Source organism: Salminus brasiliensis, chromosome 8 (genome assembly GCF_030463535.1).
Source record: "Salminus brasiliensis chromosome 8, fSalBra1.hap2, whole genome shotgun sequence".
NCBI classification, from domain to species: domain Eukaryota; kingdom Metazoa; phylum Chordata; class Actinopteri; order Characiformes; family Bryconidae; genus Salminus; species Salminus brasiliensis.
This window is the reverse complement of record NC_132885.1, coordinates 9217047-9235307: the sequence shown is the minus strand read 5'-3', so window position 1 is coordinate 9235307 and position 18261 is coordinate 9217047.

Sequence of the window (18261 nt, the reverse complement as noted above, 5' to 3'; positions counted from 1 at the left end):
GTAATGTCCTGTAAAGCAACAGTACATTATTTATAGACAAAACGAGTTAGTGTGATGGGGTGGTGAGTTAAACTGAGAGACACACGAATCATACTTTTCAGAAATTCTATTTTGGATAAAACAGGGATGCACAGACAGTAGAATCCTAAAAATAATCTAACTTTGATTAAAAAAAACACAAAAAATGTGAAAATAGCCATGTAATAAAAGCCATGTATAATAATAGTATGTTAGTCTTTAACCCCTTATGATCTGTAACGTTTTGTACATCATAAGAATTACTAAGCTATAACAGTGAAGGGAAAAGGCCAGAATCCAACGTTTGAGAGGTTAAGAAATAGTATTTTCTCATATTATGTTAACAGGAACTGTTGAATTAATAGTCTTAAGCACAGTTTCTCTGCTTTATCCATATCATCAAATGTTGTAGATTCAAGTGCCACACGTTTTGTAGAATGAATCATAGGGTTACAGTTTGGTGAGGGCCTTAATGACTAAATTCCTACTATTGATATGGGTATAGAATAAACCAGCTTACCTGGCCTGGCCCTGAACCTCTACAACAAAACATGAAGCTGCAGTTTCTACATAATCAGATTTTGTCTCACCTTGCAGTTTATTAACACACTGTTTGAAAACTGGGCCACACTATTTAACCAAGAGCATTTAGAGTTGTTAAATTATAAGAATTCATTCATCAAATGCCAACAGAAGCCCATTTGGACCATCCATATGCTTCCTTCCAGCACATAATATGAAGAAAGGAAAGTACATGTATGGTGTTAGAGGGCTGATTTGCGTATTATGTCTACACATATAATATACCATCAAATCTAAACTCAGAATGTAACTTAGACTTTAAACAAGCTAAACCAAACTGCACTCATGACTTTGTGTTAAAACAATACATTCTTACACAAATCAGTCCTGGAAAAAGTACTCAAGCCCAATAAGAATCCAAATAACGACTCTACTGAGCAAAATACAGTCAAGCCTCATGCAGTATTCACACACCACACACCAGACTGCCACACGCTTTTTACACAGCGCGATGGGAAGTTTCCCCGTGCCGCGGCTGCAATAGAGCAGGCAGTAAAAGCGACGCAGGTTAGGCATGAACGTAATTAAGGTGCCTGACACTTTTATTCTGGGTAATAGGAGTCCTGGGCTCCGACTATTCCCCTAACACACTCCCCACACACTGCTCAGAGTGCGTTTTAATACCAGCACATACAAGCACCTAAATGCCACTCCTATGGTCCTTATGGACGAGTAATATTGATGTGTAAATAGGATAAATACCAGCATCCAAGGGTTTAAGGGATGTAGTAAACAAACATTACCTAGCACACAGCTGCTGAGAAAAGGAGAGAGAGAGCCGAGAGAGAGAGTGAGAGAGAGAGTAAGAGAGAGAGAGAAAATGACAAAGACTCAAAAAAAAAGACAAGAGCAGTGACATCTTCAGCTATTTCTAATAAACATTTGAATATTTCTATTAAAATAGATCAACAAATAATATTTCATAATTCAGTCCAATAAAAATCCAGGTCCCTCCAGAAAGGGTAGATTTCTATTCAGTATTAGTACAACACACACGCCGCTTTTCCCCAGACGTGCAACATTTATCAGGGAGATTTTAGCTGTCTATAGCTAATGTCAGAAGACACGGAGAGCCGTTATTTCAGACTGGTTCTGTCTATAACACAGAGCGAATCAGCTGTAGCTGCACATGTGTGGGCCCATGCATGTCTGTGTGAACAATTTCCACATCTATCTATCTATCTATCTGTCTATCTGTCTATCTATCTGTCTGTCTGTCTGTCTGTCTGTCTTGACCTCACATCCTGACCTCACTAATGCTCCTATCACTGAATGCAATCAAATCCTCAAGACCCACTATTTCAGACTGGTTCTGTCTATCTATCTATTCGTATGTCTGTCTGTGGACACCCCTTTTTAAAAAAAAAATTTTGCTGCCATTGACCTCACATTCTGACCTTACTAACGCTCTTATCACTGAATGCAATCAAATCCTCAATCTATCTATCTGTCTGTCTATCTGTCTGTCTGTCTGTTTATCTATCTATCTATCTATTCGTCTGTCTGTCTGTCTGTCTATCTATTTATCTATCTATCTATCTATCTATCTATCTATCTATCTATCTATCTATCTATCTATCTATGTCCAAATGTTTGTGTACACCCCTTATAAAAAAATGCATTTTGCTGCCATTGACCTCACATTCTGACCTTTCTAACGCTCTTATCACTGAATGCAATCAAATCCTCAAAGCAATGTATCACTATTATTGCCAGAATTTCATGATGAATGAACCAATAGAAATACTCCAAAATGACTTAGAATAAACTCTATATCTACTATTTTGGAGATACAAGGTTTTGAGTGACAATGTCAATATTCGCCAGGACATCAAACCATCAATGTTCTGCAACACGGGCTAAAATTACAGGAACGCAATCAAGAAGTACGTCTGTTACTGAAGGTAAACATCCTTTGTTATAATAAGATTAGCGTCACACAAGCAGGCTTAGCAGATTTCCTCTTTCACTAAGGAAAACTCAATGTAAACGAATTCTGTACAAATATTCTCATATTTCATTCATTTTAAGATGGTGATGACAGCTTGTCGGTACACCAACCATCAGCCAGCAAATAAAAAGAGCACTGTAATTCATGTTCAGATGTTATTAGGCAGACATTCTACAGTGTTTAGGCTTAGCTGAGTTGATGCTGAAAACCTGTGTAGGCCTACATAAGAATCGATAAAGGACTGTGAACAGAATCAATGATGGTATTGGTATCAATAAAATCATATTAATTCCCATGCCTACTGATGGAAATGTAGAAATGTAGGAATTTAAAGGCACTGTATACAGTTTTCTGGTCTGCTGGTAAATAGGAAACAAACAAAATGTCTCAAACCAAGCCACACAAAACTATTCCAGCCAATCAGCAACAGGGGGCGTTATGCTTGTGCACAGGATGTGGGAAGGGGAGGGGCAGGGGAGACTGTATATCTGGCACATATGTTTTGACCTAAATGACTAGCACTGTCAAAAAGAGATGGACGAGAAATGGGCAAAAAGGAAAAGACCAACCGAACAAAAGCTAAACCAAAAGTTTATCGATATATATCGATATATCGATATCGATATGTATATGGATAATCACAACTGCTTTGCTTATTAGCGGTATTTGTAGCAACAGTTTGCTAACTCAGAGCCTAGCTAATGCTAACCTAGCTAAAGCTAATTACATGTCATGATGTAATGTTGTAACCATGAATTTTGGGGCAGAGCTTCTGAAGGAGCTCTGAAAGAAGGGGTGTGTTTGTTTGAGTTGCTGTTGAGTTCAAATATCAACAGTCATTCTCCAGAATCACATACAGCTCCTTTAAGTTAAGGTAAGAAGAACTACTGGGCTAACATGATTCACAGCAGGATAGGGTGACCATACATCCTTGTGAAAGATGAAATGGGATGTGAAAAATGAGTCTGGCCAGAATTTTACATTGACTTCACTCCGCTCGTTCTCAGTCCCACCTTCTGACTGCCACTATTGGTATACATGTTCCTGTGTTTACCTCAATCATTGGCCAAACTGCTTACCACCACAGCCAATTAACCACAGCCTAAAAGTGCCTAAACGCAAATGTTTATTAACACAAATCACTAACTGATGTTTTTTTTTTTTTTTTATTTATGTATTTAATATTTTTGACAACATTGGCAGGAAAGAAACGGGATAAAACTAACTTATTTTATTTTTAAGACATAGAATGAGATGATTTGGCCATATAGGCTATCGGCTAAGGTTATAGATTAGTTTTGGTATAAAAAAAATGTTTATGTATTAATGCTAATTAACAAACTTGCATGATCTTAGACATATTTACTCTCTCTTGCCCTCCAACACACCGCCACGGTCCTACAGCTTACGTTTTTTTGAAGCCCCCCAGTCCCCATAGTCCTCCTTTTTGAAAACCAAAATATGGTGGCCCTAGTTGTGGGGGTCTAGTCGACTGTAGCTTAGGACCCAGAGAAGGTGAGGACCATGAAACATCTGTAGTGCAAAATACATCATAGGCTGGTTTTTCATTCTGGGTTGTAATCAACATTAGAGATGTTGTTCTGGTGATGGTCAAAAACTGCAGAGCCCTGAATCATATTTGGGGGTGGCTAAAACAAAAAAACCCAGAAACCTTTAATGCAGCTGTGAATTAACCTTTTAATCTTCAAAGAACCAAGAGGGATCCAGTTTCTACATAATGTGCATATTAGTTCCATAGCAGAATCCGAATGATTCACAGTGATAATCCTTAATACTAACAACCTGGACATTTAAGGAGTTAACTCGATTAATGAAGGCCCTACATCTAAATACATGCAGCACAGGCATTATCTAAAAGCTGAAAACACGCTTAAGGAAGATCTTGGCATGCAGGATCCCTTTATTCCCACACATCCACCACAGTTAATACCAGAAAGATCAGACACCTCAACCTCAGTGCTCCACTCAGCTCTCCCAATTTCATCCGCAATAAATAACCGGGCATCATCGGGCACGGCACCTCATAATGGCAAATGAAATATGCTGGTATGATAGGTCCAATAAATCTGCATTTTCCTACGGTTCCCTCAGGCTGCAACAATATGTAACTAGAGTGCTCTGTGTCAGTGCAGCCCATCTCCTAGCTATCATAAAATCTAAATGGGTGCTAATTAGCCAAGCCTTCCCTGTCTCCCTCACCATCTCTATTGACATTTTACCGTGTCCCCCCTACCTACACCCCTCCTCTGAAGAGCATAAGTCATGGAGAGAAGAGCTCCCCTGGATCATGTGGAACAGAGACAAGGGAGGGAAAAGTTCAACTTAAAAGAAAGAGAAGGAGACAGCTACCCTGGATGTGGGATGTGGACACACCTTGGTTTACCACAGATGTACAACATCATTCATTTACAGCTAAAGTCAGAAGGCATGAAGAGACGCTTTTTTGCCGTGTTTCTTTCTCTAACACCACAACAGAGAACCAAAGCAGTTACTGGAACCATAGGAATGACTGTGCGGTGATGTTCTGTCCATGTCACAGCAGTAAACAAATGAAAACAGTGTACTCCCAGGCATGTAAGGAGTCCGCAGCACGTTCCCAACCTCAATAAATGCCAATTTTACCTCACTCAGTAATAATCCCCACCCCCAGCAAATTTTAATATTCAAATCTGGAATGCAGAAGCCTGCTGGGAGCCATTAGTTCACGTTTAATAATCATCCATATAAAACCAGGTGTGTTGATTTCTGAATCAGACTCCACTCCGCTACTCTCGCGCTCACACTGGATGACTTGACATTTGTAATAAGCATCATATAAAGCGACTTAAGCCTACCCCAGCCTGCATCGATTCCCTACTGGCGCTCCCCACCTACAGGCTGCGGTAGGGGATTATGGGCAGAGGAAGTGTTGGTGATGGATGAGCAGGGGGTGGGGGGGGGGGGGTTGTTTGGGGGGGAGGGGGGTCAGATAAATATATATGCATTTCTATGGTGCTCAAATTAATAAAAAAGGAAGAAAAAAAAGTGTGCTAACGCAGAGCGCAAGCCTGCTTGTTGAACATATGCTGAGAGTGGGACTAAGCCATCTGGCTCCGAGTCAAGCAGTTCCCCCCACCAACTGCAGCCTCGCCGCCGAGCGCTACCTGACAGAGGAGGAAAGCGCTATTCCCCCGGCACAGGGGCCACAAATGGAGAAATATTATTGAAATGATTATCTGCATCAAGACTCAGATTTGGGCTGACATTTCGGCGGCAGAGCGGGGTAATCCGAGGGGCTGAGGAGGAGGAGGAGGAGAAGGAGGAGGAGGAGGAGGAGGAGGTGGAGGAGAGGGGGAGGAAGTGAGGGTGGTGGAGGGGGGTCGCCGCTAAGCCTGCCGCTGATGATTAATGAAGCCGGAGCGGCACAGAGACCCGACACACCTCCACCCTCACCCAGGGGCCAACACACACATATGAGACCGGCCCCACTGCTCACAGAGAGAGAGAGAGAGGGGGACTGAGGGAGAGCTAGGGAGAGAGAAGGGGAAAAAAGAGAGAGGACACAGAAACAGAAATCCTCTTGATCCCCAGTGTACGGTTGAGGACAGCGAATGGAGCCGTAGCTTCAGCATTATCAGTCAGCTCAGGAAAGGCCTACAGCAGGGCAGCTCTGTTAGAAAGTGAGAGACAGCAGCTTGAGTCCTCTTGAGTCCACCTGAACTATGGCTAACTTTACTCGAGGGCCAAGACAAAAAGAAGGCGCTTTAGCAAACTACTAGTCAGGTGCTATAACAATTTACAGGTAGAAAAAAGGAGCAATAAGCAGATGTTACATATCTGACAGCAGCCTTGCGTGTGGGCTAAAGCATCGTTTATATTAAAAAAGGGCTAATAACATTTCAAGTCATATTTACAGCTTTTAGCTTTAAGGTTTTAGTCTTGGTTTTATTAGAACAACTACCCCCAAAAATGCTTTTTTGTTTTTTAGACTTATTATTAGATTTATTTCTGTTTCTGGATTTCGGATTGGAATCCAATCACAGAAAACGTATCCCTTTATACTTGCATAAAATGGGGACGAGACCACCTCTGACCTCTGACCTCTGTCCAATTGTAATCTGATCACAAAGCATCCTAGGGGGTGTTCACACCGGCTTTTAATGTTATCCAGTGAAATCTGACCGTGATCCGATCACTAAAGACACACGCTAATGCCAGGTGTTAATGACAGGCTCATAGATGTGCATTCCTAAGGTCCCAAGAGAACAGCAGTAGGCTACTGATTATTTAGCAGTGAGCTACACTAGCAAAGCTCTTAGCTAGCGCTAACTCTTAAAAACAAAACTTCAGCCCTTACATTCTCCCCCCAAATCACATTTACAAGATTTCAGGAGAAGCAGAACCCTTTCGAACCGTGTCTATGATTTATCAGTAGAGAAGAAGGGTTGTTGGCAAAGTCCTGTGTGGAGGTTTCCATGACCATGCTAATAGCGTTTAGACCCTTTCAGCGATCCCTCACAGGAAAAGCAGTGTGTTCAGTGTGTGTGTGTGTGTGTGTAGCGACTGTGGCTCCTCAGCACTTTGCTTCATTGTGCTTTTCGTAGCTAGTGTATCCCAGAAGCCCCCTGGAGTGATGGATGGGTGTGTGTAAGACTCTGTGGACGCCACTAATCGGATAACAGCACACTGACTTCTGGATGACTGGGAGAAATAAAACACACCAGCACGTACTGAAAGACACACAGGGACCAGAGCAGAGGCAAGAAATGTCTCGCACACACACACACACACACACACACACACACACACACACACACATACAAAAGTACACAAAGTATGGACAAAAGTATTGGGACACCTGCTCAGTGTATATCCTGTTTCTGTTGGAGTAGATGTCTCTACTGTCCAAGGAAGGCTTTCTACTAGATTTTGGAGCACTGTTGTGAGGAATTGATTGCATTCAGCCACAAAAAAAGGGGTTAGTGACATCAGGATGTTGGATGATCACCACCTCATCTCATCACCAACCCCCCAAACTCATCCTAAAGGTCCTAAAGGGGGGCTTTATACCTTTCTAGACCATGTATGGCACGAGGCATGGTGCCAATAGGTTCATCTTTATCTGCCCCAGAGAGTCCTATTCTATTGGTAATACTTCTCTACAGGGACTAGATGAAGAAGAAGTATGTGTGTGCATTTGCACATCTGTGTCAGCCATGGGTGCAACTTTAAGAAGCTGAATGCATTCATTAGAAGGTGTATCCCCAAATATTTGGACATACAGTGTAACTGGGATTTTTGTATATAATAGAAAAGCATACTGAGAACAAGGCAAATATTTTGCCATGTCAAAATGATCATGTTGGAAACATCTGGTCCTCACAAAAAGCTGCAACCATGAATACACACACACACACACACACACACACACACACACACACACACACACACACATACGAAAGCCACATTTACAGTGTGGTTAGTTAGTCAAGGACAGGCTTGCTTTGTTAGAGATAAAGGCAGTAATTAATAATGAGAGATGAGTGGATGATCACACTCAGCACAATGCCAGACTGCTGATCTCTGAATGATCTGAATTGTGTGTTTACACTATTGTGATCAAGGTTTCTGACATTGAGCTCTGCAGCAGCTTCCACCACCCCCCACCCCCCACCCCCCCACCCACCCTCAACTCTCTTTTTCATTTCTCTTGTTTCTCTTCCTCCTCCTTTAAGAGCAGAGCATGATTAATTGCGAGCTCACGGATTTTTCAGCTTCAAGAGTAAATCAGCTTCTGCGAAGTGCTAACTTGCTAAAATATAAACTAATTTTAGGCCCAAGATATTAAAATATAATCCATCTTCTTCTTCCACGGGGAGAGCTAATTAGAAAATGTGACTGGCATAAGAGAGAGGTAGAGTAGGAACTGTGGGATTAGGTTTAGAGAGAGAGGGAGAGAGAGAGAGGGAGCAAAATAGCGCCAAAGAGGGAGGGACTCCAAATAGCTAGATTTCTATAGTGCCAACCGTATAAATCACTAATATCACACAGTCCAAAGAGCGGCACAGAAATGAAAAGAATACATCCCTTATTTCAGCCAAATCATGCAATAAAAAGCTGGACTTCTGATTCATAATCAACAAGAGCAGAAGGTTCTTCTGCTCTCAGTGTTTATATATATATACATAAAACATAAGGATATGCATATATATAAAACTATATACATAATTTTTATAAGACAGGATCCTCCACATCTCCAAAATGGTGACTTTACAGTTCTTAATTTTGAATGGAAGTTAATGTAAAATTAGTTTATTTCATTTAGAAGATTTCTATTGGTCCATTCATCCAGAATGATTCACACATATGTACAGAGCAGCTACAGATGGAGATACACATTTTTTTTTGGGGGGGGGGGGGGTTTTGGACAGCAGATACATTTACACAGCTCCAGAAAGAGACCACCCTACATTATCAGTTTCTCTGGTTTTACTATTTATATGCAGTGTGTTTGGGGAAATTAACATTTGCATTGTATTTCATGAACCATGGACAACATTTCCCCTATATTCCTAATAACAATATTTGCTTTTTTTAAAATTTATTTGCAAAAATGACAACTGCTCAAAAACAACTTATATATGACAGCCAATCACAGCTTTTCTGTTTTGGCAGGCTCTCCACTAGTCTTTCACATTGCTGCTGGGTAACTTTGTGCCATTCATAGTCTTCAAATTCAGGTACCTCAGCTGTGCCGGCCAATATCACTTAAAATGGATGAGGGGAGTGTGCACCAGCTACCCACCCAGAGAGAGCATGGCCAATTGTGCTCTCTTAGACTCTAGTTGCTGATGGCAAAGTAGCACGGCTCGGGATTCGAACTTTTTCAAACTCTGGGATTCGTTTTTGAGTGGACACTATTATTCCACAATGCAATGCAAAATAGAAAGGGCTATTCACATCTGGAACAATTATTAGGGGAAATAATTATAATGATTCAAGTGGCAGTGCAGTGGCAATGGTGGCTGGCAGTGACGTATGTTGGCATAGCAGCGCTTCATCACTGTTGATAGCTAACTGTCAAACCTGCCAAACCCACACTAGTAAGATATAATATATATACTACCCCTATACTATACTATAGTATATATAGTACCTCATTTTATGAATGTGTAGTTTACCTTAGTTTGTTTTGCTCTTGATTGTTGAAGTGACTGGGATCACCATGGCCAGATCCTGGCCAGCGCTCTCTGAGGCTTTCTAAAGATAAGTCTGGGAAGGGCTCAGAACAATTAGAAAGCAGTTGTTCCACTGTCCGCGTAACACAACTGCCAATATTGCCAGGTCAGGCCATCCTAGCAAGTTCAGCCTACGAGCAGACCACAAGATGAGTAAAGAAGTCTCCAACAATCCTAAAATGTTACCATGGGATCTACAAGTATCTCTTACCACAGTTGATGTCAGAGACCAAACCAGTGTGATTTTTGTGGAAGATGTGCAAGGAGGAAACCCTTACTGACAAACAAATCACAGCATTTTTAAGTAATGTGTTTAACAGTGTACAAACATAGATCATAGATCACACTCATTTATAAATTATAGCAAGTGATATAACACATGGCGCCAGGCCAGACAAAAAAAAACACACCTCACCAGAGCAGAGAATTCACACAGGCACGCGAATTCAGTAAAGGTGCCGAGGCAGATAAAAGAAAAATGCTTTGTCGATATCCTGAAATACAAGCATCTTTTTTTCCTGGTAGAACAATATTTAGAGTGAACTGTCCCTAGACGCTATTGTTTTATTTGAGTGTGCCTGGCCCCGCAATGCAATAAGCAATAAACAATGTCTGCCTGAGGCTGGAGACCACCTGACTCAGACTGGCTTGTGCTCTTTCTGCACAGCCACCACCATATATATAGTATATGGACTAATATGCCATATATATAGTAAAGCATCAAGCATAAAAAGTATAGAATTGTGTGTAGAGCACACACACATGCACACACACGTGCACACATAGAGACACATACAAACAGAGAGAGAGAGCGAGAGAGAGAGAGAGAGAGAGAGAGAGAGAGATGAATACATACAATACATATTTACATGTTAACCAATCAAAAATCAGCACAGGCTGTGTGGATCTGTATTTGGGCCCAGGCTTCACTGACGGTACTGACACAACAGGAGCAGTTCTTTCAAACAAACTAGCATCCCTTTATACACATTCACACACATATACACATACTCACTCAACTTCTGCAATACACACACACGGAACATGCATTCTGCTACTCCCAACAGTGTTTGTGCACTCCCCCCTCCACCCACCCACCCTTACACACTCACACTTCAGAGGACGCTGGCATCTTAACTTAAAGCTACCCAGTAATGTTTTTAGCTTTCTTCAGCTGAGCACTCCGTGTGACAATTAATAAAATCGTGACATCTTCCCACTTTTAGTGGCTTTTTTTCCTCCCGATCACCTCTGCGAGATGTGCAGAAGGATGTAATTTAGTCGAGAGTGGCAATTTATGGCAGATAGGCTCTGTTCTGTTAACCCTTTCCCTGCAGGATGCAGCTCCATAACCCATTAAGAGGGACATATTTTGGAGGAGTTCAGTGCGGTAATAGCTGCTGAATTGCTGGCCTGCTGGGTGTCCATTTGGCTGCTGGGGGAAAAAAACATATGGCAATTCCTTTCTATCAGCAGTAATTACCCATCAGAGATAGGAGGAGAGGACAGAAAAGAAGAAAAGAAAAGAGAAGAGAAGAGAAGAGAAGAGAAGAGAAGAGAAGAGAGGAGAAGAAGAGAGAAGAGAAGAGAAGAGAAGAGAAGAGAAGAGAAGAGAAGAGAAGAGAATAAGAGAGAAGAGACAAGAGAAGAGAAGAGAAGAGAAGAGAAGAGAAGAGAAGAGAGAAGAAGAGAGAAGAGACAAGAGAAGAGAAGAGAAGAGAAGAGAAGAGAAGAGAGGAGAAGAAGAGAAAAGAGAAGAGAAGAGAAGAAGAGACAAGAGAAGAGAAGAGAAGAGAAGAGAAGAGAAGAGAAGAGAAGACAAGAGAGTAGAAGAAGAGAGAAGAGACAAGAGAAGAGAAGAGGAGAGAAGAGAAGAGAAAAAAAGAGAAGAGGAGAGGAGAGAAGAGAAGAGAAGAGAAGAGAAGAGAAGAGAAGAGAAGAGAAGAGAAGAGAAGAGAAGAGGAAGCAAGAAATTAAGAACAAAAAAGGAAAGAAGTCGAGAGAAGAAACTTGAAAGTGAAGAACAAAACAGGATGAGAAGAAAGAGGCGAGCGAAAGGAGAAGTTGAAACATTGAAGGAACAGAAAAGAATATGAGAGAAGAGCAGAGAAGAGTAGAGAAGAGCAGAGAAGAGTAGAGAAGAGTTGAAATGAGCTGAGCTTAGCTGAGCTGAGCTGAGAAGATTCATTCCTTTACATTGTGATTAGACTGCTGGTACTTTTTTAAAAATGTGTTTGCTTCTCACTTTCATATTTATGTCGATCCTTCTTATATTCTAGATTTTTGTAATTGTTGTTAATTTATAACAACAGAAGAGAAGAGAATAGAAGAGAAGAAATGAGATGAAATGAGAAGAGAATAGAAGAGAAGAAATGAGATGAAATGAGAAGAGAATATAAGAGAAGAGAAGAAAAGAGAAGAGAAGAAATGAAAAGATAACAGAAGAGAAGAGAAGAAAAGAGAAGAGAAGAGAAGAGAAGAGAAGAGAAGAAAAGAGAAGGGAAGTAAAGAAATGAAAAGATAACAGAAGAGAAGAAAAGAAAAGAGAAGAGAATAGAAGAGAAGAAATGAGATGAGATGAAATGAGAAGAGAATAGAAGAGAAGAGAAGAAAAGAGAAGAGAAGAAATGAAAAGATAACAGAAGAGAAGAGAAGAGAAGAGAAGAGGATAGAAGAGAATATAAGGGAAGAGAAGAGAAGAGAAGAGAAGAGAATAGAAGAGAAGAAATGAGATGAGATGAAATGAGAAGAGAATAGAAGAGAAGAGAAGAAAAGAGAAGAGAAGAAATGAAAAGATAACAGAAGAGAAGAGAAGAGAAGAGAAGAGAAGAGAAGAGAAGAGAAGAGGATAGAAGAGAATATAAGGGAAGAGAATAGAAGAGAAGAGAAGAGAAGAGAAGAGAAGAGAACAGAAGAGAGAAGAGCAAAGACGAGAAGAGGCAAGATCACGAGAGCAGAGAAGTGCAGAAGAAATCAAGTTTGTTAAATAGTTTGTGGAGTTGTGGCATTGTTGTGTGTGGTGGTGACTGTAGTATTGTATGTAAACACACAAAGACATGAAATCTTTCTGTGTAAGACATATTTTAAAACTAAACTCTGTGCTCTTTCTGTGGACTGACTGAAACCAACAGGCAGTGATTGGTTTGGAAGTGTGGAAAAAAAAAACTCAGGATAAAAAAAAATAACTCTTCAACTTCAATAACTCTTCAAAACCACTTTAAAACTCCACTGCCCACCTTAACTGCACCTAGTTCCATTTCTGGACATTTACTCATTCTTAATGCCTGCCTGATTCTGAGAAATGCTGTGAGACATCTGTTTACTCCACTCCATCAGTGGCACATTTCCAACAAGCGGTGACTCTTCCTAATCTTTGTTGAAGCTTTGCTGAGATGGAGCCGCTGACGCTGTTCTGCGAGCTGGAATAACATGGCAGATTAAAGGGGGAACACAGTGAAGACCGGAGGGATGAGGAGACAGGCCGGAGGATGGAGGGTCCACCGCAGAGGGTCAATCTGAAGGAAGGAGGGAGGGAAGGAGGGAGGGTAAGAAACAGAGATGCAGGAAGGGACAGGGAAAGGGACAGGGAGAGAGAGAGAGAGAGAGAGAGAGAGAGAGAGAGAGAGAGAGAGAGAGAGAGAGAGAGAGGACCTTTAGATTTCAGCACTGCAACATTGCCATCTTTTGGTTGCCTGCTATATTCTAACCAGTTCAGCGTATGAGAGGAGAGAGACAGTGAGGAAGAGGGACATATGGACAGAGAAAGATCTACACTCTTAAGGAATAAAGGTGCTTCAAAAGAACCATGTTCGGTTTCCATTAAGAAGGTTGTGTGAGTAAAGACCCTTTACATCAGGTGAAGGTTCTTTAGACCTTTAAAAGGTTCTTCACACCCACATTCACATCTCCATTACAAACATGCTTCTTTATGGAACCAAAAATGGTTATTTTGTGGCATTGCTCAAATTAGTACCTTTATTTTTAAGAGTGTGAAGTGAGAAATGAAGAATGAGACTGAAGGAGAGGAATCTGGAAGAAGTTCTTTCATGCTGTAGTCACTCTCTTACACTGTATGGTGGTATTAGCTAACGAACAACACAGGCAGCAAGTGGATATTTCTGAAAAATGAATAAACTGTCTTTATAAAACCTAATGGGTCAGAACAGATCCACAGTAGAACATCTACAGACAGGAAAGACCCCTGTCCATGTGTGCTACAGCTTTGTTATCTGATATCAACCAGATGAGGATGGCTTCCCCTTTTGAGTCTTGGTTTCTCCCAAGGTTTCTTCCTCTCGTTCTGAGAATTTCTTTTTTTCCTGGCTATTGTTACCATTTGGTTTGCCCACTAGGGGCTCATACCCAGAATTCTGTGAAGCTGCTTTGTAATATTGATCATCTTTGGGGGGAAAAGCATGTTTAAATAAACTTCAGAGGAAACGGAGATACTTTCACCTTGTTGAGCATTTGTTCACAGGCTGCTACTTTTTCATACGGGCTTGTATCAGCCTCGAATTCATCCTCTAACATCCACTAATCTTTTAAAAAGTCACAGCCAGAACTAAAACCTGTATCTTCACAATTGTAACTGTATATGAGATAATACTATTTATACTGTAAACAGTATATACTATACTATTTATAATTAATTCATTCATTATAATGAATTCATTCATTAATTATTCTTTATATTGGTCTATTAATTCATATTTCATACACTGTGTCAAAAAAAGGAGATTTAAGGTTTTGTTCTGACAGCAATATTCCTATTGATGTCCTGAAATGGTCTACTGTAGTTGTCTTATTTATGACAGTCTATCTGGCAGTTGTTCTTTACATCGTATGTAAATTTCATGATGAATTGACCAATAGAAATGCTCCACAATTGACCAAAAACTCAATCTTTTTACATTGACTTCCATTGAAAGTTCAGAAGGTTTTTCCCTTCTACTGTAGAGTCGCCTTTTTAGAGATACAAGATCCTCCCTGATGGTGCAGATATGCTTTATACATTCACTGACTTCCCACCATTCACAACACTGCAAAGGTTTCACAGCGGAGGGTCTACTTCAGCTAACTTAGCAGTGTTCATCTCTCGTCCTTGAGGGCCGTAGCCCAGCACAGTCTGGTGACTGTCCTTTTCCATCATGCTTGATTTCACCCATCAAATAATGACCAGATTCACTAGGTGCAGCTTGAGCTACAAATTGAAACCCAGCAGATTCAGACCTGTTCAGACACTGTTTGTGAAATATCCCTTAGGCTCAGGTTGGGATTAAAGAATTTTGGTCATATACTTGCTTTATTTTCTGTCAGGACTTTTATTTCTCCTCTTTAAAGCACCTTGAACCGGTTTAAACTTGGCATTCTGGAGTCTCTGTTGTTTTTAGCAACAATATTCACAAATCAATCACAGAAGAAATCCAAAAACAGCAGATTTGTGATGGACTGGGCAGAAGGTTCAAGCCTGATCAAGCATTGGCAGTTAGAGTGATCAGCAGCAATGAGAAAACCGTGTTAATCTGATATTCATTTGTTACTCTCTCGTACCTGATTTGTAAGCAGACATAGTGGGAGATCTTTTAATATGATTTCATTTTTAATGAAGAAACTGTATGGATAGTCCTGTTTTGTGGGAAGAAAAAACATCCTTTACATTTATGCCTAGTTTTTGTCATTTTTTGAGACTGAAGTGCAGATTTGCAGCTGTCAGAGTGGAATGGAAATTGAATGTACATTTAAATGCATAATTAAATATTTAAATTACATTTTAAATTACTTCAATTACATATGAATCCTGTTTATTGCTAGTTTTGTCATTCTTGACACTGTAGATTTAATGCTGTCAGTGTGGAATAGAAATCTAAATGTAATTATTTAATAAAATACTTAAATTACATTTTATACTTCTTCAATTAGGAATTCTCTAAATTGTCTAGATTTTGTCATTTCTTGACGATTAAGTGTAGATCTAATCCTTTAGCGTGAATCAGAAATGAAATATAAATGTAATTGTGTAATAAAATACTTAAATTACATTTTAAATTCCTTCATTTGCTTATTAATTCTCTAAATTGCCCAGCTTTTGTCATTTCCTGACAATGAAGTAATTGTACATAATACAAAAATACTTTAATTACATTTGAAATTACAATTCCTTTACATTTTATTGAGATTGACATACAGATTGAAACTTGTCAGTTTGTAATAAAAATTTAATGTAGTTGTGTAATTAAATGTTTAAATTACATTTGAAATAACAATTATAATTGAATTATTTTCATTTTGGCCTAGTTTTTATCATTTATTGACAGATCCAAGCCTGCCAGTGTGGGATGGAAATTTAATGTAATTGCTTAATTAAATATGTAAATTACATTTTAAATTACTTAAATTGTAGTTAAATACAATAGCCAAACAAAGTTGACCACTCTCAAGTTCTTAGCATCAAAATCTACAGTTTAACTGAACAGTTGCTCCAGAGCAAACAGGACTATCCTCTTCAGACCTCTCTGTCTTGTTTGGTAAAGCAGCACATTTAGATGGACGTCCAGTTTAAGGCCTGTCAGAGGTTTCACACAGCAGGTCAGTCAGCTTCACAAGTGTTCAAATATGTCCCAGCAGAAACTGCACGAGCACCGAGCATTTGTGAGAGTGTTTGTGTTTGGTGCTGGGAAGCGTCTGGGCTTCTTTTTTCCCACGGTGTGGCGAAGACCATCAGGGATGAGGAGACGCATCGCCTGTGACAGAGTGACAATTCATCCCTCTCTCCCTCCGTCCGCCATGTCACCGCTTCTGACGGCTTTATTGTGTGGCCTGTCAAAGTGCTTAATCTGTGTGTCAGTCAGCCGCCACTACCCCCCCCCCACACACACACACACTCTCGCTCACACACACAGATGCAGACACACACCTTTAGCTACATTAGGTTTCAGTGTAATGTCAGTCAGCCTGACCCAGATGTTATCAGCTATTTTGCATCATTCATAGTGCTGTAACAGCGTGGGTCTGCATGCTCAGTGGAGAGATAGCCGCTCCACTGGCCATCTCCCAAAACCGCTGTCAGATGTCACCGTCCGGCAGATAGAGAGATGTCTTTATTTTAGCTTTTTTTGTGCGTTTTGTTTATCGGAGACACACATGACGTCCCGCTCTGCCAGGAGGGAGGACGGCCTTAAATTCACACTTCACTCACACCTCTCTGTGATGGACATTTGGGCAGGGATTGGGCAGTGGGTCCTTTATATTAAGGACAGTTTATCTTGTGATTTGTCTGAATAGGAGAATTTCACACAATGTCGGAATATTGTAGCCATCTGACAGCCGGCACTGAGTAAAGCATTTTGTCAGACAGCATTTAATAAAGTACCCAAACATGCTCTTATAAGTGCCAATTTATACTGCCCGTGAGCATCTGATGGACTATGAAAGCGACTGGACATGTTTAAGGTTACAGTTCTCTAGTGTCAGAATGTATGAAGGAGGCACACAGCCCCATTTCTGCTTAAAAAAAACACCAACCCAGCTCACATGGCTGGAACGTGGGCTAGGTGGGTTCCAGGTGGGCATGGGCTCTAAGCAGGTTTTGTACAAGACTCAGTTGGGGTTCCCACATGGGCCCCATTGTTACAGCTCACATTAATCTCACATGGTTCCCATCTAGGCCCCCTATGCAGTGTACAACCCAGATGGAACCCATGACTAACCCCTCGTGGTCCCATCACTGACCTTGGAGGGTATCCATATGTGGAGCCAACATGGAGGACAAAACTTTCTATTCTATTTTTGTTGGAGTAACTGTCTCTACTGTCCAGGGAAGGCTTTCTTCTACTTTTGAAACATTGCTGTGATGATTTGATTGCATTAATGCAATCAACTCACCCAACTCACCCCAAAAGTACTGGATGGAGCACCATCCATTATTCCAGAGAACACCGTTCCACTGCTCCACTGCTCAATGCTCGGGGGCTTTATACCCCTCTAGCCCACACCTGGTGTTAGGCATGGTGCCAATATGTTCATGTTTATCTGCTGCATAGAGTTCTATTCTGTTGGCACTAAACAAGTTGCGTGTCAGTGCATTTGCACATCTGTGTCAGCAATGGGGGGCTGCATTAATAACAGTGGCTTAAATTCGTCTCAATTGTGGCTTAAATGAGTGATCCAATTTGTATCTGGTTTAAAAGCATCTTGGCCGTATCCAGATATAAGCCTGATACTAACGAAGCATGAAAGAGGTGTCTCCCTTTTCTCCCAATTTTGGTACTGCGAATGAACCCATCCATTCTTAACTGCCCTATGACTAGCAATGCTCCCAACACCAGGAAGGTAAGGACACGTCTCTTTACATGCAAAGCCAGCCACCGCCTTTTTCCGAAACATCTATGATGCAGCATCACCGGGCACCGAGTCCTCAGCTCCACCACATCAGCTAACAGATGCCTGTGCCAGCCAACATCGCTCAAGACTGAT